Source organism: Tamandua tetradactyla, chromosome 8 (genome assembly GCF_023851605.1).
Source record: "Tamandua tetradactyla isolate mTamTet1 chromosome 8, mTamTet1.pri, whole genome shotgun sequence".
Classification (NCBI taxonomy): Eukaryota; Metazoa; Chordata; class Mammalia; order Pilosa; family Myrmecophagidae; genus Tamandua; species Tamandua tetradactyla.
Window position 1 is genome coordinate 115,834,140 of NC_135334.1, and position 6,000 is coordinate 115,840,139.

Sequence of the window (6,000 nt, forward strand, 5' to 3'; positions counted from 1 at the left end):
GCTGGTGCCTGAGAGTGTGGGGTGCAGGGTGCATAGTTGTGGAGATGTGGTTGTGGAGGCCATGAGGGTAGGGTGCCGCTCAGTCAGGCCTTGGACCACAAGAGCAGGGTGCAGTGTGGGGGACAGAGAGGTAGGGCATGGCAGGAGGTGGATGGGGAGGTTGTGCAGATGCACAGGGGTTGGTACATGGACAGAATGTGGGTGAACGTGTGGAGTGTGGCAGTCATGGGTATCAGAGTGTGAGGTACTGGGCACAGAGGTCAGGACACAGGGAGGGCAAGGCTAGATGTGCTCTTGTGCAAGGAGCAGAGGTCCAGGGGGGATGGGATGCAGATGTTCAAATGATCTGGAGTGGGTGGGGCACAGGTTGTGGGGGCTGTGGGATGTGGGTCAGGGGTAACTGATGGTGAGTGAGCAGGACCCTGGCACTGGTGTGCAGGTGTGGATGGGGTGTGGCAGGGGTGCACACCTGTGCAGGGCAGGGGCTGTGTGGCACAGATGCACAGGAGAACCCCTGCAGGTGTGGGATCAGGGTGCTTGTGTTGGGGGTGGGGCAAGTGTGTGAACATGCTTGGGTCAGGTGGTTTGGAGTGCAGGGGTCAAGAGGATGATGCATGGATGTGTGGGTGCCTGGCGGGAAGCATGTAGCTGTGTATGTTTGTGGGTCTGGGAGGTGGAGGCCCTGGTGTATGCAGGTCTGGGGGTTGGGGCCCTGATATGTGCATGTGCGTGTGCAGAGCTCAGGGGCAGTGGGGCTTGGTTTCGCCTACAAGGTCTGGGAGTGAATGTGGCCCAGATGTACAAGTCAGCACTTGCTCAGAGCTGGAGTGGGGCACGGCAGGGATGTACCCATGAAAGCACATGGGTTTGGGTGGCTGGATGCTGATGTGCTCATATTCAGAGCTCATGGGGGGCAGGGCAGGGTTGTGTGACTATATGTGCTGGAAGTGGGTATGACCGGCATGAAGGTGAGTACTGCAGCAGGGATGTTTAGGACATTGCAGGGAGGAGGAGGGGGAAGTTGAGAAGCTTGCAGGTGTGTGAGTCCTGGGAGGGGTGGGGTAAGACTGTGCCCTCTGTGCATGGGAGAGGTGGGTCAGGCTAGGCCAGGCATGCTTTCATGTGCAGGGCTGGGATGTGGACCACAGATGTGCACATGGTGGGTAGGGGATTGGGTTGAAAGTGCTTGGAGCACAGTAGGGGCAGTGGGTGACAGGGTTCAGGTGTCTGGGATGTGGGGGTAGTCGTGGGTCGCGGTGCAAAGGTCATGTGTATGACGGTAGTGCACTCAAGAACGTGGCTTGGCTTACTTCCTTGTCCAGTCTCCAGACCTCCATTTGGAAAGGGGCGTAGGACTGTTTGCACTCACTGGACAGTCTCTGGTTCTCTGCATCTCATTTCTTCAGCTTTTGCAACCAAATCCTCTCTATGTGTGTAGAAGACTCTCCTAGGTAACTTACACCCTGGAATTGCCATCCCAGTCCTTCTGTGTCACCCCTCTAGCTATTCTGTGGAGCAGGGGTGCACTCAATTTATCCTATTCTGCCATCTTCCTGAACCCCACCACATTTTAAAACATTTTTTATTATCAAATATAACATATGTAGAAAAAAAAAGATACATTTCAAAATACATTTGACTAAGTAGTTATAGAACAAATATCAAATTATGGTATGGGTTACCATTCTATGATTTTAGGTATTTCCTTCTTGTTACATGAAGACATTGGAGACTAAATAGGAATATCACTGTAATGAATTGGTAGTCATTTGTTAAATCCTATCTTCTGTATTCCAAGTTCTCCTTCTCCTTTGAACCTTCTCCCAATCTTTAGGGATATTTGAGCAATGACCATTCTAACTTCTTCATGTTTTAAAAGGATGTCAACATTATGGAGTAGGGAAATGTAACTTGTTGATGTTTTTAGAGAAACTGGTAACTCTGGGTTTCAGGGCTTATCAGGCTTAGGAAACATCTGGAGGTTTCAGGTTTCTGAAAAATAAACTTTGTGAGTGGAACTTTAAAAAAATCTCAGATACAGCCTTGTGTATTCTTTAGAGTTTACTGGATTACTGTTGATTGGCACTTGGGACACAATGGCAATTAGCAATATCTAGCAGAAACTTTCATATGAATAACCTCCAAAATGGCCTCTCAAAACTCTGTTTGAAATCCCCTAGCCACTGATACCTTATTTGGTTACATTTCCTTTCCCCTTTTTGGTCAGACAAGCGTTGTTGATCCCAGGGCCAGGCACATCACTGAAATCAAACCTGGATCTTCTGCATGGCAGGCAAGAATTCCACCACTGAACAACCTTTGCACCCCCTAGACTATATTTCACTATGATATTGTTAGTTCAATGAAAATTGCTAAACATTCTAAGTTTATAAATAAATAAGCATTATAAGTTTATTATAAATAAGCATTATTATAATACAATCATATATTTAATCTTTTTTTTTTTTTCCTTCCTAAGGCCCCAGAATTGGGATGCAGACTTGAAACTTCAGAGGGGCTCCTCGAGCACAGTTTATACATTTAATTTTTAAATTTAAATTATAGAGGTTGCAAGTTACAGAAAAATCATGTAAAAATACAGCATTCTCATGTATTCCTCTATTGTTGACACTTTGCATTAGGGTGGAAACTTTGTTAGAATTGATGTAAGAATATTACAATTGTACTATTAAATATAGTCAGTAGTTACATTAAAGGTATTTTTCCACACAATCTAAACTTTCTTTAACACCTGGCATTAGTGCTGTACATTTGCTATAGTTCATAAAAGAACATTTTTATATTTGTACTATTAACTATGGTCTATTGTTTACAATGGAATTCACTGTGATAGTCAATCTGTTTTAGTTTGTTGATGCTGCCAGAGTGCAAAACACCAGAAATGGAATGCATTTTATAAAGGGGATTTATTAAGTTCTAAGTTTGCAGTTCTAAGACTATAAAAATATCCCAACTAAGGCTTCTAAAGAAAGATACCTTGACTCAAGAAGAAAGACCAATGTCTGTAACATGGGAAGACGTGTGGCTGGCATCTGCTAGTCCTTACTCCTTGTTCTGTTGCATTCAGCATCTGATTCCAATAGCTTCCTTTCAAAGAGACTGTGGGTCCTGACTTAGCTGTTCTGGGGCAAAACCCTGGGTTTACACACATAGCTCATCATCTCCCAGGACTGAAGATTTCTTTTCTTCAGTTTATGGCTATTTCTGCAAGTTCTTACTTAGCACCTAGGCTACATCTGTTTCAGCTCTCCATCTTCAAATGTCTATGTCTATGTCACTTCTGAAGCAATTGTGCTTTTCCAAAATGTTTCCCTTTTTAAAGGACTCCAGTAAGCTAATCAAGAACCACCTTGAATGGGTGGAGTCACATCTCCATCCAATCAAAAGGGTGCACCCACAATTGGGTATGTCACATCTCCATGGAAGTAATCTAATCAAAGCTTTCCACTCTAAACAATAGGTCTGTCCCACGAGATTGAACAGAATTGAAAGAAAGTGGCTTTTCTCAGGTACGTAACAGTTTCAAACTAGGGCACGGTCCTATCTTTTATCTTTTGAATTTTATTCTCATAACATATATATGACCTAAAATTTCATCTTTTAAGCACATTCACATATATAATTCCTTGCTCTTAATTAGATTCACAATACTGTGCTATAATCAGCACCATACATTTCCACAACTTTACAATCAACCTAAATAGAAATTCTGTACCAAATAAGCATTAACTTCCAGTTCTTCCCCCCAACCTAGTTCCTGATGTCCTATATTCTAGATTCTAACTCTGAGTTTGCTTATACTAATTGTTTCATATCAGCGAGATCATACAGTGTTTGTCCATTTGTGTCTGGCTTATTTCATTCAGCATAATACCTTCAGGGTTCATCTATATTGTAGCATGTGTGAGAACTTTGTTTCATTTTCTGGCTGAGTAATATTCCATCGTATGTGTATACAACATATTGCTTTTCCACTCATCAGTTAATGGACACTTTGGTTGCTGCCCTCTTTTGGAAATGGTGAATAATGCTGCTGTAATCATCATTGTGCAAATATTTGTTTGAGTTTCTGCTTTCAATTTTTTGGGATATATACCTAGTAGAGAGATTGCTGAGTCAATGTTGATTCTATACTTAGCTTTCTAAGGAAATGTCAAGTTGCCTTCCACAGTGGCTGCACCATTTTGCACTTGCAGTATCAATGAATGAATGTTCCTATTTCTCCACATTCTCTACAACACTTGTGATTTTTTTCTTTTTAAATAGTAGCCATTCTAGTGGGTGTGAAATTGCATCTCATGGTTTGATTGGCAGTTCCCTAATAGCTAGTGATGTTCAGCATATCTTCATATTTTATTGTGCTTTTTTAGCAATTTATGTATCAATTTTAGATAAATGTCTATTAAAATCTTTTGACTATTTTTTAATTGTGTTGTTTGTCTTTTTATTATAGAGCTGTAGGATTTTTTATATATATTCTGGATATTAAGTCCTTATGAGATATGTGGTTTCCAAATGTTTCTCCTATTGGATAGGTTGTCATTTCACTTTCATGATAAAGTCCTTTGATGTGCAAAAGTTTTAAATTTTGAGCAGGTCCTATTTATATGTTTCCAGCTTTTCCTTGTTTGTGCATAGTATAAGAAACATTGCCCAGCACAAGGTCCTGAAAATGCCTCCTTACATTTTCTTCTAGGAGTTTTATAGATCTAGGTCTTATATTTATCTTATTGATTCATTTTGAATTAATTTTTGTGAGATAAGGTTCCTCCTTCATTCTTTTTTATTTGGATATCCAGTTCTCCCAGCACCATTTGTTGAAGAGAGTATTCTTTCCAATTGAGTGGACATACCAACCTTGTCAAAAAACAGTTGAGGAAACCTTTGTGATGGAAAGGGGGAAGAGAGAAATGAGACAAAATACAGTGTCAATGCTGAGAGATTCCAAACAGAGTCAAGAAGTTATCCTGGAGATTATTCTTATGCATTAAATAGATATCACCTTTTGAGTTAAGACATAACAGAGAGGCTGGAGGGAACTGCCTGAAAATGTAGAGCTGTGTTCCAGTAGCCATGTTTCTTAAGATGATTGTATAATGATATAACTTTTGCAATGTGACTGTGTGATTGTGAAAACCTTGTGCCTGATGCTTCTTTTATCTACCTTATGGACAGATAAAACATACGGATTAAAAATAAATAATAGCAGGAACAAATGTTAAAATAAATTTAGTAGATTGAAATCTAGTGATCAGTGAATGGGAGGGGTAAGGGGTATGGTATGTATGATTTTTTTTTTCTGTTTTCTTTTTATTTCTTTTTCTGAATTGATACAAGTTTCTAAGAAATGATCATGATGATGAGTATACAACTATGTGATGAAACAAAGAATGTTCATATAGTATGTTGATTGATTTTATTAATAAAAATTAAAAAAATAAATAAAATTTAAATAAAAAAATCAGTTGGTGATCAACATGGCAATTCTAGACCAGCTAGTCCTCTTCTCTCCCCATCACTCAGTCCTATGCAGCTTCTGAATTGCCCAGCAGCTCAGCTGAGATCCCTCACACTTCCCACTGAGGACACAAGCTATAAAAACTCTCACATCAGGGGGATAAATCCACACAAATATCCAGACACACAGACCCAAGTCCACAGAGACCCAGAGCACCACACAGCCACTGTAGAGTGCTGATAGAAGAGGGCACTAAGGAGGAGCTTCCAAAATGGAGGATTAAGGAGAGAATGGCAGAACTGTTTTTTCTCCAAAATGATGAATAGCTAGGGATAAACTGTTTGAATCAACTGGGAAGCTAAGGGACAGAGAAGGACAGTAAAATACCTAGGACAGTATGGAATGAAGAGACAGAGAAAACATAAGCAGGCATTGTAATTACTTCACTGGCTCCTGGAACCCATCTCTACACTTGAGGAAAACTGCAGTGTGTGACCCAGTCCTTGCCTAGGGGATGTCTT